This window comes from Ranitomeya variabilis, chromosome 3, assembly GCF_051348905.1.
Source record: "Ranitomeya variabilis isolate aRanVar5 chromosome 3, aRanVar5.hap1, whole genome shotgun sequence".
NCBI classification, from domain to species: Eukaryota; Metazoa; Chordata; class Amphibia; order Anura; family Dendrobatidae; genus Ranitomeya; species Ranitomeya variabilis.
The window spans coordinates 702,562,382-702,586,235 of NC_135234.1; the positions used below are offsets into that span (position 1 = coordinate 702,562,382).

Here is a 23,854-nt window from a genome sequence, read left to right on the forward strand (position 1 = left end):
GCAGAAATACAACTGAGCCAACTAAGTAGCAAACATGTGAGGAAAAGGAAAAAAAAATAAAAAATCTACAGACTTCTTTTACTCTCCTTTCTTCTGCCAATTACTTTAACAGTGTCCGGTCATACTGTCATGATTCCCCAATGGCATGGGAACATCAGAAACACAAAATAACAGACTAGCCCTCGGGTGATGGAAACTCAAGCTGACCGTGACCTAAATCTACCACACAACTAACAGTAGCCAGGAAGCATTCCTACGGCTGCCTAGATGCCATGCGCCAGCTGGAGAACTAACTACGCCTGGAAGAGGAAGGAACATACCTGGCTTACCTCTAGTGAAATTCCCCAAAGATGATAGTAGCCCCCACATATATTAACGGTGAGTTCAGAGGAAAAGACATACACAGTATGAAGGTAGATTTAGCAAAGCGAGGTCCACTTACTAGATAGAGGAAGGATACAAAAGAGGACTTCACGGTCAGCTGAAAAAACCCTTTCAAAAACCCATCCTGAAATTACTTTAAGACTCCTGTGTCAACTCATGACACAGGAGTGGCAATTTCAGTCCACAAGAGCTTCCAGTAACAGGAAATGACAAACTGTAAACTGGACAAAAAATACAAAACAAAAAGGACAAGAGTCCACTTAGCTGATCAGCAGACTGGTAGCAGGAACATGCAACTGAAAGACTCAGGTTACAATGATGACCGGCAAGGAAGTGACTGGAGAGCAAGGCTAAATAGGGAACTCCCAAAACTGATGGAAGCAGGTGAGCTGAGGCAGAAAAGAACACACAAGTCTCCAGTACCACCAGTCACCACTAGGGGAGCCAAAAAGCGGATCACAACACATGACACTTTGAGCTTCTTTCTTTAGCTTGGTACCCACCTGGCTCGTTAGTCCAGGGGTGTTGCTATTTAAGCTTCCTGGATTTTCAGTCTGGTGCCTGGCATCGTTGTAATCAGTTCCTTTCTGTTTGCTCCTGTCTGCTGGTCCTGGTTCTTGCAAAATAAGCTAAGTCCTGCTTCCTTATTTTTTGGTTATTTGCATTTGCTCTTATTTCTGTCCAGCTTGTACCAAATGTGATTCCTGATATAGCTGGAAGCTCTAGGGGGCTGATATTCTCCCCCCGTGCCGTTAGACGGTTCGGGGGTTCTTGAATATTCAGCGTGGAAATTTTGATAGGGTTTTTGCTGACAGTATAAGTCATCTTCCTATATTCTGCTATTAGTCAGTGGGCCTCTCTTTGCTAAAAAACCTAGTTCATCCTTGCGTTTGTCTTTTCTTCTTACCTCACCGTTATTATTTGTTGGGGGCTTGTATCCAACTTTTGGGGTCTTTTCTCTGGAGGCAAGAAAGGTCTATCTTTTCCCTCTAGGGTTAGTTAGTTCTCCGGCTGGCGCGAGACGTCTAGAACCAACGTAGGTACGTTCCCCGGCTGCTGCTATTTGTGGTGTTAGGTTCAGGTATACGGTCAGCCTAGTTACCACTGCCCTATGAGCTGGTTTTTTGTGTTTGCAGACTTGGTTATAAATTCTGAGACCCTCTGCCATTGGGGTCATAACAGTGCACACCACAGGCTATGACAAGTTAAATACCCAGGTGAATACACAAAAGTGGTATAATGTAACAACAAACCAGTTCCCACAGATCATTAATGCATATATATAACAACAATATATGTTCCAGGAGCTGTGAATTGAATGTCATGCCCTCCAGCCCTCCAAATGCATCTATGTCAGAGGTAATCCATAGTCAGTCCAACATTCAAGAGATAGAATTAGGCTACTTTCACACTAGCGTCGTACTCGGCCCGTCGCAGTGTGTCGGACCGACACTAGCAGTGAATGCGCTGCACAACGGGGGCAGCGGATGCTGTTTTTCCACCCATCCGCTGCCCCATTGTGAGGTGCGGGGAGGTGGGGGCGGAGTTCCGGCGTGTGCATACGTCGCAATGCGTCGCCAATGTAAATCTATGGGGAAAAACGCATCCTGCAGACAACTTTGCAGGATGCGTTTTTTCGCCAAAACGACGCATTGCGACGTATGCCAAAAAAAACGCTAGTGTGAAAGTAGCCTTAGTGGGTAAGAAGATACTTGAACTGTAGAAGGAGGAACAGCCAACACCATGAAAAAAGAAAAATAAAAACAAAAATAACCCAATTAAAAAAGAACATAAAAAAATACTATAGATTTAAAGACAGGAGGTGAAGCTCAAGGATTCATTTAATCCATTGGGGGTCATTGTTACCAATTTAGCATTCCATTTAGTCTCTCCTTGAGCCAGAATTTTCTTGATGTTGACCCCACGTATACATGGATGGTGTCGTTGCCACGAACCATAAAGGTCTTGGGATTACTCCTGTCATAAATTTAAAAATGTTGTAGTGTCCACCTCTGTCTTCGCTGCACCAAGGTCTCTCACATGCTCTCTGACCCTTATCAGTAATTCTCTCGACCTAAGTCCTATGTATATTTTCCCGCAACCAGATGTTGCATAGTAGACAACATAGGAACTTCCGCATGAGATGTGGTGATTGATGGTATATTCACGTTCCTCAGAGGCAGAGGTAATGCTGCGAGAGACACTGGTGCAGGCCAGACAGTGCCCGCTCGGATAACAACCATTAGTGGGTCCTTTTGACCCAAAGGGGTTTGATGTTGGTGGAACATAGTGACTTTTCACTAAAATATCTCTCAAGTTCTTACAACATTTTGGCATCATTAAATAAAATATCTATTGAATGAAATATTTATTCTATGTGTATATCTATTCTGTTCTCACTGGACACACAGGGAAATTACTGTACTCGGCTGATGAAATGTCGGGTTTTAAATGGGATGCGTGCGTGAAAATTGGACGGCACTCACTTGCCACAAGGACAATTGCAGCATTCTGCTTTATGTTCTCAGTCCGATGTGAGATGAGAAGAAAATCACAGATGAGCAGGAAATCACTGAATAACATTGGTCAGAGTGCAATCCGATTTTTTATTTGATTGCACTCGCCCGTTTTTCATACAGATGAGTATGAACCCTAAAGGCCTCGTACAGACGTGCACACATTCAGTGTTTGGTCAGTATTTCACATCAGTGTTCCACTCCTGGTTTTGGCTGACAAACAATCAGAGGAAAAGTATATTAGAAACACGTCACCACTTCTGTATTTATCACCCGCTCCTGGTTTTGGCTTATAGATTCTGAGGTAAAATACTGACCAAATACTGATGTAAACTGAACATGTGAATGTGGCCTAAGCGGCAGTGTCACATGGCCGTGAAACACAAACCATGCTGGGCCTAACCGCATCGTCTCCTGCCCTCATAGGCACATGTGAGGCAGTTAGTCCAGGTCCGGAGACCCAGTGGTTGGTCTGTGAATACAGCGCATGTGAAAGCAGCTTTGGAGTATGTTCACATTGAGTTTTTAGAGTGGAAACTCCACGTTTTTGAGGAGTTTTGATTTTTTAGGAGGATTTTGGAGTTTCCTCTCGGCGGTTATATGCACACAGTGTCTTTAGACGCCGGCGCAGAGTGCGTTTTCCCAGGTGAAACCACTTCAGGAGGTAGCCAGTGATTTATACGGTCGATTTTGTGGCGGTTTTGCCATTGTCGCCTTCACCCGGCATCTTCATAACAGGAGGACTCGGAGCAAAAGCCGCCAGCAGAATGAACATGTCACTTCCTTTAGTTTTCCAACTGAAGCAGTTAAAGGAAGTATCAAAATATTGAACAAGTGCACGGCCATGTCATCTTTGCATTGCTGAGGGTGAGCGGACTCGGGTAGCGTTGTTTTGTGACGACTTTCTTTCAGCGTGTTCGTATGTGGCATCTTTTCTTCCATTTTCTGCGACTAAAAACCAATACGTCTGAATCCAGCCTTAAACTAGTTCCACATGCACATAACATGGCTTGGCCTCTGGGCTGATTATTACATGAACGAGCAGGAAATGTATTGCTGCTAATCACACAACCAGGGCAGACCATTTTGCATCTGATACATTTTCCAGTACGTTGCCACTTTAAGTAGAAATATGCTGCTGCCCCTTTAAGGAATGCTTGTCTCTGGTGCATGCTGGGAGAGTGGGCGGTGTAGCAGAGCTGTGTAACAAGAGGTGTAGTACTGACAGAGCAGTGACCCAGGGAGGAGCACCTGTACAGCCTGCTGTAAGTAGCACCAGGTGATGGTGGGGAGGGCACACAGGCCAGTGCACCTGCAGCTCATAACTCTGCTGGGACTACTGGTTCTACTACACTGCTGTCATGTGACCATTGCTACAGCCTTATTCCTGCTAGACCAGTTCTGTGCAGATTGTTAGATTACAATAATGCATTATGTGCTTTTACATAGGACTGCAGGACAACTTACCCCATAACTAGTGACAAGTAATGCAGCTGTAAAGAGAAAGCTGAGCTCTGCTACATCTGTGTGTGGTTGTGTGTGACGCTGCTATTCCTGGGTGAACACATAGTATCACTGTGGGAAATTAGTATCATACATTGCCCCCTCCCCCTTGTCACATAAGGGCCGATCGTGGTCTACCTGAGGGCCACACAGCTCTGAGTGACGCACCGCTGTGGTAATTTGCCTTCAGTGCTCTCGTGGGTAACATTTCAGGTAGTGACAAGATAGTGATCCAGCTCCACAGCGGATGAGGGTGGTTAGAATCCGAAATGCTGCACCCATAAATAATGAGACGTGTCCAGGTTGTTTTTATGACTAAAGGGATTTTCTGGTTTTGGAAATCCCCCGTCATCCAGCTGCAGTTAATAACAAAAGCTCTGCTGTTCTTCACCTCCCCCGGTCCAGCACTGAGGCGCTGCTACTGCCAGGATCTGTTATCAGCAGCCAATCAGTGGGGTCGCCTCAAGCAAAGTTCACTGATCGGCTGCAGCGGTGGAGATTTAGTGTGGGACCTGGGGAGGGTTTTCAACTTTATACAACCTGCAGCTGACAGATGTTCCAAAACCAGAAAGCCCCATTAGGCCATGTTCCCACAATGAGGGGTTTTTTTTAAGCCACAGATTTTTGAAAAAGCACAAATAACTGATAATTAATAGCTGCAGAAAATCTGTAACATCAAAAACTCAAGTAACTCCTGATGGGAATGTAGCATTAAGGCTTTGTGCACATGGCATGTTTTAGATAGAGTCGTTGACGTTTCCCAGGTGAACCCGTTTTAGACTTTGCGGCCATTCTTGTGGTGGCTCCAGCGCTGACGTCTTTCTCTATAGTGCGGGGAGCCGGTGACTTCCCGTCAGAAGCCGCCCGATGAATGAGAGCGTCCCTTCTCTTAATTTAGTGTTAATGAACCCTGGTTGGTTACTAGACGTGACATAAGCCGGATCACGTGCAGGGTAATGTCGCTTTACATTGCTGGGCACTGTTCTCATTTCATGGGCCCCTTTTGTAGCACACTTTCAGGCAGATTTCCTGAAGGCTCATACACATCACCATGAGAAAAAAAAAAAGTCAGATTTTGTTTCTGAAGTCGGACGAGTGCGTTTTCCATGCGATTACAATCTGACTTTTAACACCTAACATTCGATTATATGCGATCCAATTGCAATTCAACGCGAGCTTTTACATACACACAGGAAATATATATGTGTAGTTTACTATTTATTTTTTTTAAGTAAAACTGGTGGGCAGAGCTAGGCTAAGTGCCTTCTTAGGGATGCGCCTTTTCTGAGGCAGCTGAGAGCTGATGGTTTTTAGTCTGGGAGGGGGCCAATATCCATGGCCCCTTCCTAGGCTAGTAATATCAACCTGCAGCTGTCTGCCTAGCCTTTGCTGGTTATTAATTATAACAGCACCCTAAGTCCCTTTTTTTTTTTTTTTATGGGGTTGCACTCGTCCATTTTCCTGACAGATGAGTATGATCCCTGGATGACGGGCATCCAGCATTGTTGGCTTTATGTAAGAATCTGCAGTCCTTCCTCTCCCACTGTTTTTATATAAACTGCACGACACACATCTCTCCTTGTGGCTCACGTTGTAGGTAGAGGTGACTCCCATAACGATCCTGTTTCTTCTCCCATAAACTTGTGCCATGAGGTGCCAGTAGATAACACCCATACGGGTCCTTGTACATGGCAAAGCTGTTGGCACAGACCCCGGACAGTGACCCCTGTACAGTAGAATAATTCCAGAAGACCGGATGCAGCTTTTGAATCCTGAGGATAAATTCACACGCTGCAGATTTTGTTGCAGAAGTTCCTTGTAGTAAAAAATTAGTTGTATTCAGCCCAATGGGGTAGTTCTAGCTGTACTGGGCAAAATCTGCAGTTTGCGAACTCAGTGTGTGGATCTGTTCATACGTTGCTTGTGTAATGTGGAAAGTGACAGCCAGTGCAGATTTTAAAATCTGTGGTGTATCTGTTCTTGGTGCAGAATTCATCAGACTTCACCCTTTACAATGAACTGGGGGAAATCTCTGGAAAATTCACAACACAAACTACCACTGCCGTTAAATCTATATGGATTTTCTGCAGCTACCTTGAAAAGTCAGCAGCAAATCTGCTACATGTGAACTTACCCATAAAGCATGAGCTTGGCAAATGGTGTTAATGTGCAGATTATTATTATTATTATACATTTTTATAGCGCCATTTATTCCACGGCGCTTTACATGTGAAATACGGGGCAAATATAGACAAATACATTAAACATGAGCAAAAAACAAGGCATACGGGTACATAAGGAGGGAGGACCCTGCCCGCGAGGGCTCACAGTCTGCAGGGGACGGGTGATGATACACTAGGAGAGGGCAGAGCTGGTTGTGCGGCGGTTCAGTAGGTTGAGGATCACTGCAGGCTGTAGGCTTGTCGGAAGAGGTGGGTCTTCAGGTTCTTTTTGAAGGTTTCTATGGTAGGTGAGAGTCTGATGTGCTGGGGTAGAGAGTTCCAGAGTATGGGGGGAGCAGTCTTGGATGCAGTTGTGAGAAGAAGAGATGAGAGGGGAGTAGAGAAGGAGGTCTTGAGAGGATCGGAGGTTGCATGTTGGTAGGTACCGGGAGATCATGTCACAGATGTATGGAGGACACAGGTTGTGGATGACTTTGTAGGTCATTGTGAGGGTTTTGAACTGGAGTCTCTGGGCGATAGGAAGCCAGTGAAGGGCTTGGCATAGGGGAGAGGCTGGGGAATAGCGGGGAGACAGGTAGATTAGTCAGGCAGCAGAGTGTAGGATGGATTGGAGTGGTGCCAGAGTGCTAGAGGGGAGTCCAGAGAGTAGGAGGTTGCAGTAGTCGAGGCGGGAGATGTCGCAGTCAAGGAATGCGCGGATCCGGGAAATGTTTGAGTTTGAGGCGGCAGGAGGAGGCTAGGGCTTGGATATGTGGCTTGAAAGAGAGGGCAGAGTCGAGGATCACCCCGAAGCATCGGGCGTGTGGGACTGGGGAAAGTGAGCAGTCATTGACATTGATGGATAGGTCTGGTGGAGGGGTAGAGTGAGATGGGGGAAAGATGATGAATTCTGTTTTGTCCATGTTCAGTTGTAGAAAGCGAGCAGAAAAGAAGGCTGAAATAGCAGACAGACAGCGTGGGATTTTGGTGAGTAAGGAGGTGATCAGGATTCAGCGTGAGTGGGTGGTCACATGACTACAAGTATATGATTTGCATACCTGTGGTCACAGGCCCACCTACTCTAGCTGGAAATGGAGCAGAATCCTGACAGTGTGCACCGTGACATGATTCTGCAGTTATATACAGTAGTAATTGCTGAAGTTTCTCTCAAGCCCAGAAACCTCGTCAAGGAAATTAAAGAAAAAAGTCAGTGAGATTTGAGCCTATACAGCAGCACACACAGGCTGGATGGCTGCCTAGTACTAAGCTTGTCAGGTGCTATGTGTACACAGATATTCTACCATAGAAGTAAAGCTTCTATTGGGAGAAAGTGCTACTCGCACAGCAGCCAATGAATGTGGATGGAAGCTGAAATAAAAAAACAAAAAACGTGCCATATGGAAGTACAGGAATGGCAAATATGCTTGCTCCACCGTAGCACCATTCATCTCTGGGGCTGCGCAGGGTTCCACGCAGCATTTTCCAGAAGCCAAATAAATATTGAATGGAGCTGCAGGCTGGGATCTGATCAGAGACCTTTCTGTCAACAAGTCTATCTGCAGGGTTGTTTTATTTATTTGAAGACTAGATTGTGGCCAGATTCTAACGCATCGGGTATTCTAGAATATGCATGTCCCCGTAGTATATGGACAATGATGATTCCAAAATTCGCGGCAGACTGTGCCCGTCTCTGATTGGTCGAGGCAACCTTTATGACATCATCGTCGCCATGGCAACCATTATGACATCTACGTCGATACTGTGCCCGTCGCTGATTGGTCGAGGCGAATTCGCGGCAGACTGTGCCCGTCGCTGATTGGTCGAGGCAACCTTTATGACATCATCGTCGCCATGCTGTGCCCGTCGCTGATTGGTCGAGGCCTGGCGGCCTTGACCAATCAGACGCGGGATTTCCAGGACAGACAGACAGACGGAAAAACCCTTAGACAATTATATATAGATATAGGTATAGATATATATATAGATATAGATATAGAGATATATATATATATATATATATATACACTCACTGGCCACTTTATTAGGTACACCTGTCCAACTTCTTGTTAACACTTAATTTCTAATCAGCCAATCACATGGCGGCAACTCAGTGCATTTAGGCATGTAGACATGGTCAAGACAATCTCCTGCAGTTCAAACCGAGCATCAGTATGGGGAAGAAAGGTGATTTGAGTGCCTTTGAACGTGGCATGGTTGTTGGTGCCAGAAGGGCTGGTCTGAGTATTTCAGAAACTGCTGCTGGGATTTCCACGCACAACCATCTCTAGGGTTTACAGAGAATGGTCCGAAAAAGAAAAAAAATCCAGTGAGCGGCAGTTCTGTGGGCGGAAATGCCTTGTTGATGCCAGAGGTCAGAGGAGAATGGGGAGACTGGTTCGAGCTGATAGAAAGGCAACAGTGACTCAAATCGCCACCCGTTACAACCAAGGTAGGCCTAAGAGCATCTCTGAACGCACAGTGCGTCGAACTTTGAGGCAGATGGGCTACAGCAGCAGAAGACCACACCGGGTACCACTCCTTTCAGCGAAGAACAGGAAACTGAGGCTACAATTTGTACAAGCTCATCGAAATTGGACAGTAGAAGATTGGAAAAACGTTGCTTGGTCTGATGAGTCTCGATTTCTGCTGCGACATTCGGATGGTAGGGTCAGAATTTGGCGTAAACAACATGAAAGCATGGATCCATCCTGCCTTGTATGGAGCATCTTTGGGATGTGCAGCCGACAAATCTGCGGCAACTGTGTGATGCCATCATGTCAATATGGACCAAAATCTCTGAGGAATGCTTCCAGCACCTTGTTGAATCTATGCCACGAAGAATTGAGGCAGTTCTGAAGGCAAAAGGGGTCCAACCCGTTACTAGCATGGTGTACCTAATAAATATATATATATATATATATATATATATATATATATATATATATATATATATATATATATATATATATATATATATATTGGTTTCCGCTATTATATGGGTGAATACAGTCCTTTTTATAGAGGACCTTTCACCGAATGTTTCATGTTGAGCTGCAGAACAGAATATTATATTAGGTGCCAAATGCTAATGTCTCCGCATCAGAGGCAAAATTAAAGAAAAGGAGAAAAAAAAAAAGAAGAAAATTCCACTCTGGAGCCACAATTACATTGTTTTATCTGGTTCAATATGAACAAAATTTGGTGAGTGGTCCTCTTTAAACCAAATATATTATAACGTGAATCCATTCTGTGCTACAAGCACTCGATGCTGAATGAGAAGCACGTGGCATCTGCACTTTGCAATACTTTAACCTGCTGACTTCCTCTATACTGCTGCCATGTATTTGGCCTGTAAATATATAATTATACCGACTTGTATCTATGATGTTGCAATAGCAGCTGCATTAATCGCAGCCATCTATCTGTGTGTTCTTGGACATATTGGTGTTTTATTGGTTGGTGTATTTCATATTAGATTTACATATACTCTTAATGTCGTCATAGCACATCATTGGCCTCATCTATACGTATAAATATACATCCAGTAGTTTCCTCCCTACACCGTTTTAGTATACTTTTTTTTTTTTTTTTTAAGCCATATCTGGATCATTGTTTTAGTTGGATGTGCACATCCTTTTCATCTTGTAGCATGATTACTACACACCAATTGCTTCAGTAAAAGAGTTGATGCTGTTTCATCACATTATCTACTGACCCTTTTTTTTTTTTTCCTCCTCGTTTGTTTTTTACGTACTTGATAGTTGCACAGAATTGCATAGACTAATATACATGTGTGTGTGTGTGTGTGTGTATATATATATATATATATATATATATATATACACACACACACACACACACACACACACACACACACACACACACACACACACACACACACACACACACACGCGCGCGCGCGCGCGCAAAAAAGTATTTAGTCAGTCAGCAATAGTGCAAGTTCCACCACTTAAAAAGATGAGAGGCGTCTGTAATTTACATCATAGGTAGACCTCAACTATGGGAGACAAACTGAGAAAAAAAAATCCAGAAAATCACAATGTCTGTATTTTTAACATTTTATTTGCATATTATGGTGGAAAATAAGTATTTGGTCAGAAACAAACAATCAAGATTTCTGGTTCTCACAGACCTGTAACTTCTTCTTTAAGAGTCTCCTCTTTCCTCCACTCATTACCTGTAGTAATGGCACCTGTTTAAACTTGTTATCAGTATAAAAAGACACCTGTGCACACCCTCAAAAAGTCTGACTCCAAACTCCACTATGGTGAAGACCAAAGAGCTGTCAAAGGACACCAGAAACAAAATTGTAGCCCTGCACCAGGCTGGGAAGACTGAATCTGCAATATCCAACCAGCTTGGAGTGAAGAAATCAACAGTGGGAGCAATAATTAGAAAATGGAAGACATTCAAGACCACTGATAATCTCCCTCGATCTGGGGCTCCACGCAAAATCCCACCCCGTGGGGTCAGAATGATCACAAGAACGGTGAGCAAAAATCCCAGAACCACGCGTGGGGACCTAGTGAATGAACTGCAGAGAGCTGGGACCAATGTAACAAGGCCTACCATAAGTAACACACTACGCCACCATGGACTCAGATCCTGCAGTGCCAGACGTGTCCCACTGCTTAAGCCAGTACATGTCCGGGCCCGTCTGAAGTGTGCTAGAGAGCATTTGGATGATCCAGAGGAGTTTTGGGAGAATGTCCTATGGTCTGATGAAACCAAACTGGAACTGTTTGGTAGAAACACAACTTGTGTTTGGAGGAAAAAGAATACTGAGTTGCATCCATCAAACACCATACCTACTGTAAAGCATGGTGGTGGAAACATCATGCTTTGGGGCTGTTTCTCTGCAAAGGGGCCAGGACGACTGATCCGGGTACATGAAAGAATGAATGGGGCCATGTATCGTGAGATTTTGAGTGCAAACCTCCTTCCATCAGCAAGGGCATTGAAGATGAAACGTGGCTGGGTCTTTCAACATGACAATGATCCAAAGCACACCGCCAGGGCAACGAAGGAGTGGCTTCGTAAGAAGCATTTCAAGGTCCTGGAGTGGCCTAGCCAGTCTCCAGATCTCAACCCTATAGAAAACCTTGGGAGGGAGTTGAAAGTCCGTGTTGCCAAGCGAAAAGCCAAAAACATCACTGCTCTAGAGGAGATCTGCATGGAGGAATGGGCCAACATACCAACAACAGTGTGTGGCAACCTTGTGAAGACTTACAGAAAACGTTTGACCTCTGTCATTGCCAACAAAGGATATATTACAAAGTATTGAGATGAAATTTTGTTTCTGACCAAATACTTATTTTCCACCATAATATGCAAATAAAATGATAAAAAAAACAGACACTGTGATTTTCTGGATTTTTTCTTCTCACTTTGTCTCCCATAGTTGAGGTCTACCTATGATGTAAATTACAGACGCCTCTCATCTTTTTAAGTGGTGGAACTCGCACTATTGCTGACTGACTAAATACTTTTTTGCCCCACTGTATGTATATGTATATATATATATATATATATATATATATATATATATAATTATTATTATTATTATTATTATTATTATTATTATTATTATTATTATTATTATTATTATTATTATTATTATTATTATTATTATTATTATTATTATTATTATTATTATTATTATTATTATTATTATTATTATTATTATTATTATTATTATTATTATTATTATTATTATTATTATTATTATTATTATTATTATTATCCTCTACATTTGTCAAAATGGATTGAGGGGAAATTACTCCCATGTAACCAGGTGGTGCTATAGAGTTAGGTCCTCTTTTTCTCAGAAGAGGCAATTTGCATATATATTCTCATGTAACCCTACAGATATTTTTAGTGTCAGGAACTTTGACTCCCTTCCCATACACATTGGTTGAACCTGCCAATATCCATGGCATTGGCCTACAGTTTGATGTGTATGGAGGCCACCTGACCTATGATGTCCGGTGAGATAAGGATTCAGTATGTCTAAAGGTACCGTCACACTCAGCAACTTTGCAACGAGAACGACAACGATCCGTGACGTTGCAGCGTCCTGGATAGTGATCTCTTTGTGTTTGACACGCAGCAGCGATCTGGATCCTGCTGTGATATCGCTGGTCGGAGCTAGAAGTCTGGAACTTTATTTGGTCGTCAGGTCGGCGTGTATCGTCATGTTTGACATCAAAAGCAACGATGTCAGCAATGTTTTATATGGAGCTAACGACCTGTGAGAACGATAAGTGAGTCGCCGTTACGTCACAGGAACGCTCCTGCATCGTTGTGGAGCTGCTGTGTTTGACGTCTCTACAGCGACCTAAACAGCGACGCTCCAGCGATCGGCTCGTTGTCTATATCGCTGCAGCGTCGCTGAGTGTGACGGTACCTTAATTTTTGCTGATCCTTTTGTTCTTCATGTGATAAACCACCCCCAGATGTCCGTCAGCAGCTCTTATAGAGAACATGGGAGCGCTCGGTAGAGCCAACACTCCAGTGTATGGAGAAGTTGGGAGAGATGGCTGCCGGCCGAACCAACGGTTAAACAATCATTTGGCCTTCAAATATTTTTTGTTTATGGTTCCTTGAAGGAAAAAAAATGGGAACAATTGAATGGGAGACAAAAATGTTAAAAACTCAGATTCTAAAATACTGAGGCCCTCATTCATCAAGACCGGTCTTGATGAGGGGGCTTTCTGGAGTCACACTCCTGATTCGTTAAGAGGAGCACACTTCTTAATGAATCGGGAGCATCTGATTAGTGCACGCCTCACCGTAGGGAACGCCGCAGCTCGTCATGAATTGTACAACGGTGTAACACCACCGCCGTGCCCCAGCTTGGTGATGTTAGCAGAAACTAACAAGAAAACGACAAAAGTTGCCAAAATTTTGTGCAACTTTGGCAAAAATGTTGTGATTTTTTTTTCAAAGCATTTTTTTGGCAAAATTATTTTGATAAATTGGGGCCTGAGTGTCAGATGTTCAGACTATATCAATAGATTTGATATGTTGACAACCTTTTTTTTTTTTTTTTTTTCTTTTTATGAGATTTTTCAATCATTAACAGGGTTTAATAGCTGATAATGGATTATGAGTTTGTGCAATTGCCCGTTCCAGCTGGTACCTTGTTTTTGAGCATCTGCTCTCCTTGTTTGTTTGTGGAGAGTAGGGTTTCTCAGTAGGACTTTGTTCCCAAGACTGAGGAAAACGACATTCATCCAGAAGTCAGACAATGCTGGAATGTACGAAGATATTCTTGGCTGCAAAACATTTCCAGTCACAATGCCGTTTGTTCACCAGCGTTGCTTTTTCACAACTTTAAGAGAACTTGTCTAAGAACTCGTTAATTTGCGCGGTGACTGTTCCAGGCCGTCCATGGCTGCAGATAAGGTTATGCCTGCACAGGATGGAAAAATCTGCCTCCAATTTATAGCGGTTTCCACCCATTTATTGTTCAAATAGTGAAATACACAATGAGGGTCCCAAATAAAAAATTGCTGCCCTGTGGACTTTAACCCCTTCAAGATGCGGCCCTTTTTAGTTTTTGCATTTTCGTTTTTCACTTCCCTCCTTCCCAGAGCCATAACTTTTTTTATTTTTCCGTCAATATGGTCATGTGAGGGCTTATTTTTTGCGTGCCAAGCTGACGTTTTTAATGATACCACTTTTGTGCAGATAGGGTCTTTTGATCGCCCGTTATTGCACTTCAATGCAATGTCGTGGCGACCAAAAAAGTAATTCTGGCGTTTCAAATTTTTTTTCTCGCTACGCTGTTTGGCGATCAGGTTAATGCTTTTTTTTTTAATTGATCTGGTGATTCTGAACGCGGTGATACCAAATACGTGTAGGTTTGATTTTTTATTTATTTATTTTTTTTATTTTAGGATGGGGCGAAAGGGGGTGTTTTAAACTTTTATATTTTTTTTTCATATTTTTAAAAACATTTTTTTTTTACTTGTGCCATGCTTCTATAGCCTCCATGGGAGGCTAGAAGCTGGCACCACTCGATCGGCTCAGCTACATAGCAGCGATCATCAGTTCGCTGCTATGTAGCTGAAATGCAGGCTTACTATGAGCGGCGACCACAGGGGGGCGCTCACAGCAGGCCGGCCTCAGTAACCATAGAGGTCTCAAGGACCTCTATGGTTACTGTCCTGACACATCGCCGACCTCCGATCATGTGACCGGGGTCGGCGATGCGCTCATTTCCGGCCGCACGGCCAGAAGCGGTAGTAAAATGCCGCTGTCAGCGTTTGACAGCGGCATTTAACAGGTTAATAACGGCGGGTGAATCGCGATTTCACCCGCCGCTATTGCGCGCACATATCAGCTGTACAAAACAGCTGACATGTCGCGACTTTGATGTGGGCTCACCGCCGGAGCCCACATCAAAGGGGGAGACACGACATGCCCAGTAATAGTACGACGCGTGTCGTGAAGGGGTTAAAATCTGAACCGGAGGGAAAATAATTCTTCATCCACAGTTGGTCCTGCAATCCACTGCATTTCTGTACCATGTGGACCTACCATAAAAAAACACTTGTTGTTTTACTTCTCCGTAGTGCTCCTTTTAAAAGACTATGGCCCCGATTCATCATTTGTAGGGGGGTTTTTCTCCGGTCTTGAAACATTTTTGTGACTTTTGGTGCCAAGTCGCAAAATTGCACACTCAAAAATACACTGGGGAAGTCTGGAGTTTTGATGCACCAAACTTTGCGACTTTTCATATATTGAGCTAAAACATCTGTAATTGCTATACTACACCTACAAAGTGGAATACATGAAAAAAAGACTATTAAACATCTAGAATGGACTTAAAAAAGGCACAAATGGGATAACTGGGTACATAAAATTGGTGAAAAAAAACTGGCACGAAGGCTCTGATGATTCGAGGCCTGCATCCCCCAAATCATTAGGACTGGCACCCATCATTTTTTTTATCACATTTTTTTTGTCTTTTATATTAATATTACATACCGTATATGAAATAAAGGTATTAGGAAAGAGACATGGAGGGGGAAAGGGAAGGTTCTACTATTTTAATTCTGGAAGGAAAATGAAGAAATAAGAGAAGTCAGCTTAAGCAAATCAATTCTCAGATAATTTATACCATAATGTTACAGGTTTAACGTAGAAATATTGGTAAAGTTTGCATACTGTACTAGTCTCTTTCCATCAGGCGATGATGACTCTTCTTGGAGTTGTAACAAGAGGCTTCAACCTGGTAGAAAAAACCCTATAAACTTGCATGCCACTCGGGCTATGTTCACACGTTGCGTTTTTACTGCAGTTTTTTGTGCAAATTAAAAGCTGCGTTATACTTTGCCAGCAAAAGCTATGAGATTTCAGAAATTTCATGCACATATTTTTTTTTTTTTCCTGACTGAATTTGAAAACTGCTACGTTATTGAAAACTGCAGCATGTCTCTTCTCTCTGCGTTTTTTCACCAATAGAAAGCAATGAGTAAGTGCAAAAACGCAGCAAAAAATGCTGATATCAGGCCTTGCTGCGTTTTTAGTGTGGGGGGGGGGGGGAGAGCAGGTACAGCAGTATGTGAAACCCATTTATTTTTGTGGGAAAAAATATTATATACGGTATATTTATATAGTACCATTGATTCCATGGTGCTGTACATGAGAAGGGGTTACATAAAAATTACAGATATCACTTACAGTAATCAAACTAACAATTACAGACTGATACAGAGGGGCGAGGACCCTGCCCTTGCGGGCTTACATTCTACAGGATGGTGGGGAAGGAGACAGTAGGTTGAGGGTTGCAGGAGCTCCGGTATTGGTGAGGCGGTAGCTTCGGTAGTGGTGAGAAGGCAGCGGTGTCAGTGCAGGCTGTAGGCTTTCCTGAAGAGATGGGTTTTCAGGTTCCATCTGAAGGATCCGAATGTGCTTGATCGTCGGATGTGTTGGGGCAAAGAATTCCAGAAGATGGGGGATATTCTGGAGAAGTCTTGAAGGCGATTGGATGAGGAGCGAATAAGTGTGGAGGAGAGAAGGAGGTCTTGGGAGGACCGGAGATTACGTGAGGGAAGATATTGGGAGATTAGTTCACAGATATATGGAGAAGACAGGTTATGGATGGCTTTGTAGGTCAGTATTAGTAGTTTGAACTGGATACGCTGAGGGAATGGGAGCCAGTGAAGAGATTTGCAGAGGGGGGAAGTGGAGGAGTAGCGAGGAGTTAAATTAGTCGGGCAGCAGAGTTAAGGATGTACTGGAGAGGTGCAAGGGTGTTAGCAGGGAGGCCACAGAAAAGGATGTTGCAGTAGTCAACGCGGGAGATGGAGGGCATGCACAAGAATTTTAGTAGATTCAGTTGAGGAAAGGATGGATTCTGGAGATATTTTTGAGTTGGAAGCGACAGGAGGTGAAAAGAGCTTGGATGTGCGGTTTGAAGGAGAGGGCAGAGTCAAGGGTTACTCTGAGGCAGCGGATTTCCGATACGGGGGAAAGCGTGATGTCAGGTAACGAAGATCTAGGAGATGGAGGAAAGGTTAGGAGTTCAGATTTGTCCACATTGAGCTTGAGGAAGCGAGAGGATGAGGATATGGCTGATAGACACTCCGGGATTCTGGACAGCAGAGAGGTGACGTCTGGGCCAGAGAGGTAGATCTGAGTGTCATCAGCATAAAGTTGGTACTGGAATCCATGGGACTTTGAGTTGTCCCAGGCAAGTGTATAGATTGAGAAGAGAAGGGGTCCTAGAACAGAGCCTTGGGGGACTTCAACAGAGAGGGTGGGATAAGGAGGTAGTGTGGGAGTGTGAGATGCTGAATGTGCAGTTGGAAAGGTATTAGGGGATCCAGGATAGGGCGAGGTCTTTGATACCAAAGGAGGAGAGGATCTGTAGTAGGAGGCAGTGGTCAACTGTGTCGAAAGCAGAGGACAGGTCTAGAAGGAGGAGTACAGAGTATTGTCCGTTAGCTTTGGCTATAAGTAGGTCATTAGTAATTTTGGTCACGGATGTCTCAGTTGAGTGATGGGGCGGAAACCAGATTGTAGATTGTCAAAGAGCAAGTTAGATGAGAGGTGGGAGGAAAGTTCAGAGTGGACATGCTGCTCCAGGAGTTTGGAAGCGAATGGGAGCAGCCATATTGGGCGATAGCTGGACATAGCAGTTGGATCAAGGGTTGGTTTTTTTAAGGATAGGCATGATTGTGGCATGTGTGAAAGCAGAAGGAAAGGTGCCAGAAGTTAGTGATAGGTTGAAGAGGTGTGTTAGGGATGGGATAAGAGTGGTGGTGAGGTTGGGGAGGAGATGGGATGGGGTCGAGCGTGCAGGTGGTGAGGTGCGATTTGGAGAGGAGACAATTAAGCCCCCCTTCAGTGATGCTGGATAGGGAGGTTATGGGGTTTGGGCATTGGTTTGGTATACAAAGGGGTTGTGGTGGTTGAACAATGAAGGCTTGCCTTGTTTGGTCGATCTTATTTTTAAAGTGTGTGGCATAGTGCTCAGCAGAGATGAGGGGGCAGTGGGGGGCGGAGGAGGGAGTTAAAGGTTTTGAATAACTGTTTGGGGTTGTAGGATAGGGAGGATACGAGGGTTGTGAAGTAGGCCTGTTTAGCAGAGGTGAGAGCAGATTTAAAAGCGAGTGTTGCTTGTTTGAATGCAGTGAAGTCGTCTTGTGAATGTGTTTTCTTCCAACGCCACTCTGCCTGAGCTTTTTAATGGTGTTATTGTGCCAGGGTTGTCTATTGATTCGTCGCACTCTGCCATGAACGAGGGGCAACCATGTTAATAGCTGATGCGAGAATGGCATTGTAGAAAGCAGTGGCACTGTCTGTGTCGTGGAGTGAGGATATGGATGCCAGTGGTAGGATAGTCAGAGAGCGTGTGGGTGTCTAGGTGTGCAAGGTTTCTGCGGGGGGTGCGCATGTTGCTGGACATGGGTGACCGTTGAGGAGGACAGAGATGAGAAAGTGAGCAGATGGTGGTCGGATAGAGGGAGAGGGGAGGTGGTGAAGATAGATAGAGAGCAGAGACAGGTGAAGACCAGGTCTAGTGTATGTCTGTCTGTGTGGGTGGCTGCGGAGGACCACTAAGTAAGGCCAAAAGATGAAGTAAGGGACAGAAGTTTGGAGGCTGTTGACTGAAGAGTATCAATGGGGATGTTGAAGTCACCCATGATGATGTGGGAATGTCAGCAGAGAGAAAGTGAAGAAGCCAGGTGGAGAATTGGTCAATAAAGGCAGTGGCCAGGCCCGGAGGTTGGTATATGACGGCCACTTGGAGGTTGGAGGGAGAGTAGATGCGGACAGATTGGACTTCAAAAGAGGGGAGGATAAGGGAGGGTAGAGGTGGGATTGGGTTAAAGACCCACTCCTCCACCATGTTTGTTGCCTGGGCGAGGGGTGTGGGTGAAGTGGAGGCCACCATAACACAGCGCAGCAGGGGAGGCAGTGTCAAAGGGTGTTAGCCATGTTTCTGTGAGGCCGAGGAAGGCAAGATTGCGAGAGAGAAAAAGGTCATGAATCACATGAAGCTTTTTGCAGATTGAGCGGGCATTCCAGAGAGAGGTAGCAGGGAAGTGGGCATCAGGGGCACGGGTTTTATGTTGGAAAGATTGCGGTAGTTCATATTAGATTGGGAGCGGTAGGAGGGGTAGAAATGGGAGGTATGAGCTGTGGGGGTCCAGGGTTGGGAGATATGTCTCCAGCAGTAAGGAGAAGCAGAGAAACCAAACTTCTGTCCCTTACTTCATCTTTTGGCCTTACTTAGTGGTCCTCCGCAGCCACCCACACAGGTAATCTTACGATAGGTTAATGCATAAGCTAGATCCAAGTAAGAAGTGCTTATTCAGCAGACATACCCAAAAGAGATAAATGCATAGAGTGGGGCTTGGCTCCTGCCGTTGAACTGCACTTCACGACACTTAGCAGCCGTGATACTTTGCTGCCAGGAGACCATGCCTGACCCGCACTAGTGCCCCCCTAGAATGCTACTAAATTTATAGGACTTAAGGTACCTTCACACGAAACGACATTATAACGATATCGCTAGCAATCCGTGACGTTGCAGCGTCCTCGCTAGCGATATCGTTTCGTTTGACACGCAGCAGCGATCAGGATCCTGCTGTGATGTCGCTGGTCGCTGAATAAAGTCCAGAACTTTATTTGGTCGTCCGATCGCTGTGTATCGTTGTGTTTGAAAGCAAAAGCAACGATACCAGCGATATTTTACACTGGTAACCAGGGTAAACATCGGGTTACTAAGCGCAGGGCCGCGCTTAGTTACCCGATGTTTACCCTGGTTACTAGCGTAAAATGTAAAAAAAACAAACAGCACATACTCACATTGCGTCCCCTGCAGTCTGCTTCCTCCTCTGACTCAGCGCCGCAAAGTGAAAGTGAAAGCAGCACAGCGGTGACGTCACCGCTCTGCTCTCACTGTACGGCGCTCAGTCAGTCAGGAAGTGGACGCAGGGGGACGTGAATGTAAGTATGTGCTGTTTGTTTTTTTTACATTTTACGCTGGTAACCAGGGTAAACATCGGGTTACTAAGCGCGGCCCTGCGCTTAGTTACCCGATGTTTACCCTGGTTACCAGGGGACCTCGGCATAGTTGATCGCTGGAGAGCGGTCTGTGTGACAGCTCTCCAGCGACCAAACAGCGACGCTGCAGCGATCGACATCGTTGTCGCTATCGCTGCAGCGTCGCTTCGTGTGAAGGTACCTTAAGTAAAGGAGATATATATTGGGATTAGTACAGTTTAATTAAATTAGTGATGTGTAAACTGTAAACATTGGCTGACCAAGGTGTGAAATTGAACAATACCTGTGTCTGACAAAGTGTGAAAGTAAACAATGTCCTACAAAGTCAATTCTCTGTTCATGTCTTAGGGCTGTCCCACACGTCCAGATAATTCCGGTACCGGAATAAATCAGTACCGGAGTTATCCGTGTCCGTGTGCCTGGGAACTCACGTAGGCCATACGTGCGGCACGCGTGTGCCGCCCGTATGGCGAGTGGGTACCACACGGAGCGTGTGGTACCCACGCGTGTGGTACCCTGCATCGTGCTGAAGCCGCGATTCATATGTTCCCTGCAGCAGCGTTTGCTGCAGAGAAAATATGAATAATAGTGTTTAAAATAAAGATCTATGTGTCCGCGGCCCTCCCACCCCCTGTGCGCCCCCCCGCTGTTCAGAAAATACTCACCCTCTCCCTCGTTGGCTGTCGCTCCTTCCTGGTCTGGCCGCGGCTTCTAGTGTAGGCGGTCACGTGGGGCCGATCATTTACAGTCATGAATATGTGGCTCCACCTCCCATAGGGGCGGAGCCGACTATTCATGATTGTAAATGATCAGCCCCACGTGACCGCATACAGTAGAAGGCGTGGGGCAGAGAGGAAGGCGTGACAGTCAACGAGGGAGCGGGTGAGTATTTTCTGAACAGCGGGGGGGCGCACAGGGGGTGGGGGGGCGGCGGACACATAGATCTTTATTTTAAACACTATTATTCATATTTTCTCTGCAGCAAACGCTGCTGCAGGGAACATATGAATCGCGGCTTCAGCACCATGTGGGGGGGACAGCGCTTACTGTAGCGCTGTCTCCTGCACGCACACGGACCCCAGACGGAGAATGTCCATGTGAGGTCCGTGTTTTACACGGACCCATTGACTCTATTGGGTCCGTGTAATCCGTGCGCTCCCACGAACACTGACATGTCTCCGTGTTTGGCACACGGAGACACGGTCCGCAAAAAATCAATGACATCTGAACAGATGCATTGATTTTTATGGGTCTACGTGTGTCAGTGTCTCCGGTACGTGAGGAAACTGTCACCTCACGTACCGGAGCCACTGACGTGTGAAACCGGCCTTAGGTAAACTATTCCTGACCAGTTCACCTCCTCCCACTGTTAGGGTACCGTCACACAGTGCCATTTTCATCGCTACGACGGCACGATTCGTGACGTTCTAGCGATATCGTTACGATATCGCAGTGTCTGACACGCTACTGCGATCAGACATCACGCTGAGAATCGTACGTCGTAGCAGATCGTTTGGAACTTTCTTTCGTCGCTTGATCACCCGCCGACATCGCTGGATCGTTGTGTGTGACACCGATCCAGCGATGTGTTCGCTTGTAACCAGGGTAAACATCGGGTAACTAAGCGCAGGGCCGCGCTTAGTAACCCGATGTTTACCCTGGTTACCAGCGTAAACGTAAAAAAAAAAAACAGTACATACTTACATTCCGGTGTCTGCCTTCCGGCGTCTCAGCTTCTCTGCACTGTGAGCGCCTGCCGGCCGGAAAGTGAGCACAGCGGTGACGTCACCGCTCTGCTTTCCGGCTATGGTGCTTACACAGTGCAGAGAAGCAGAACGCCGGGGGACAGACACCGGAATGTAAGTATGTACTGTTTGTTTTTTTACGTTTACGCTGGTAATCAGGGTAAACATCGGGTTACTAAGCGCGGCCCTGCGCTTAGTAACCCGATGGTTACCCGGGGACTTCGGCATCGCTCCAGCGCCGTGATTGCAAAGTGTGACCGCAGTCTACGACGCTGGAGCGATAATCATACGACGCTGCGACGTCACGGATCGTGCCGTCGTAGCGATGAAAATGGCACTGTGTGACGGTACCCTTAAATTTGTAATTGTGGATTTTTTTTCCTGAACTTTTGTGTTCAGAATAGTCAAAAATGTTTTATGGTTTCACTTATGTCTTGCATTGGTGACTTGAGTTCATGCTTCTGTAGTGGAACCAAAGCAGAAATTTGGGATCCTGAGAAAATGCAGCAAAACCTGCTTTTTGTGAGCAGCTTCTTTACTGCCAAGAGAGCAGGTTTTGCTTGCAGGAAAAAAAACGATATATGTGAACATAGCCTTACACAAGGGAGCACATTGAAAGTCCGAAATAACTGTATTCGTCCGAGCTGCCTTGGGCTGTCAGTCATAAGGGTACAGCTGGCATGGCTTCAGTAACTGCTTGGTACATAGTGAGCGGTGGCTGTAACAGGGGTGTTACTACAGCAGTGGTTGCAATCGCACCTGGGCCCTGGAGCCTAGGGGGCCCTAAAAATCCCTTTGGCCTATAGAAAAAGACTATTGCTATTAAAGACTTAAAATAATTGGGGGCCCCGTCGGAGCTTTCGCATCGGGGCCCATGAGTTTCAAAGTACGCCACTGGGCTGTAACCACACCTCAGCACTGACTGACAGCCGACTCAGTAGAGCAACAGTGCAGACGCGGCTGTTAGTGCCGGGGCATGGTTACAGCCACCGCTTACTATATCCTGAGTGATGACCGCCTGAGGCTGCTGGGAGGAATAAAGTTAATTTCTTCCCTGTAACTAGCAGACAAACCCCATATCTGCACGTTAATAGCGTTTTGGGACATGACCGGTTCCCTTTAAGATGCATGTGACTCTTAACCCCTTCACCCCCGGAGCTTTTTTCGTTTTTCGCTCCCCTCCTTCCCAGAGCCATAACTTTTTATTTTTCCGTCAATATGGCCATGTGAGGGCTTATTTTTTTGCGGGACGAGATGTACTTTTGAACGATACCATTAGTTTTACCATGCCGTGTAACAGAAAATGGGAAAAAAATTCCAAGTGCGATGAAATTGCAAAAAAAGTGCAAAAATTAACCTGACATTATGATTCTCCAAGTCATTACGAGTTCATAGACACCAAACATGTCTAGGTTCTCTTTTATCTAAGTGGTAAAAAAAAATTCCAAAGTTTGCTAAAAAAATTTTTTTAAAAATTGCGCCATTTTCTGATACCCGTAGCGTCTCCAATTTTTGTGATCTGGGGTCAGGTGAGGGCTTATTTCTCTGACGCCTATGACGGCACCACGGAGAGAGGGGATCCACCCACAAAGGACAGGAAACCTACAGATAAAAAGGCGGTACCTCTCTCCTGCATCAGTTGGCTTCCTGTCCTTGATGGGAGACCTACAGATTCACCTCTGTCAGAGGAAAAGATTCGTTGTGGGAATTCCGGGGCCAATCAGCCGATCCAGGCAGCGGGGGCCCCCCTGCCTCGGCTGGTGTGGTGACCCAAAGCACCATCGCTGGGGCTAGTAGGCCTTTAGGGTGCGCGGAGAGAGGTGGCGGGACCGACGGCCACCTCTCTAGGTAAGACTCACCAGCAGCAGCCGTATCCAAGGGGGGTCTCTCTATGGATAGGAGCCGATGTCTTGCTCCCCTGCGTCAGTCTGCAGGCTGCAGTTCCCGGGAGTCCCGAGGAGTCAGCATGCGGTGGTGCGCGGCGCTATCTTGCCCCGTC

The 23,854-nt window shown here is 45.4% G+C and overlaps 1 protein-coding gene across 3 annotated transcripts in view; it reads left to right on the plus strand.

Moving 5' to 3' along the window:
• The first annotated feature begins 3,412 nt into the window (after positions 1–3,412).
• The window catches only part of SPART (spartin), a 55,861-nt gene continuing 35,419 nt past the window's right edge, over positions 3,413–23,854 (plus strand). The window contains exon 1 of one of the 3 annotated variants that reach the window (XM_077298206.1): positions 3,413–3,767. The gene's annotated coding sequence lies outside the window, so the exon portion shown is untranslated. Of the gene's footprint in view, positions 3,768–4,055; positions 4,166–23,854 lie in introns of those variants that run through there. The other 2 variants (XM_077298207.1, XM_077298208.1) reach the window with 2 other exon arrangements.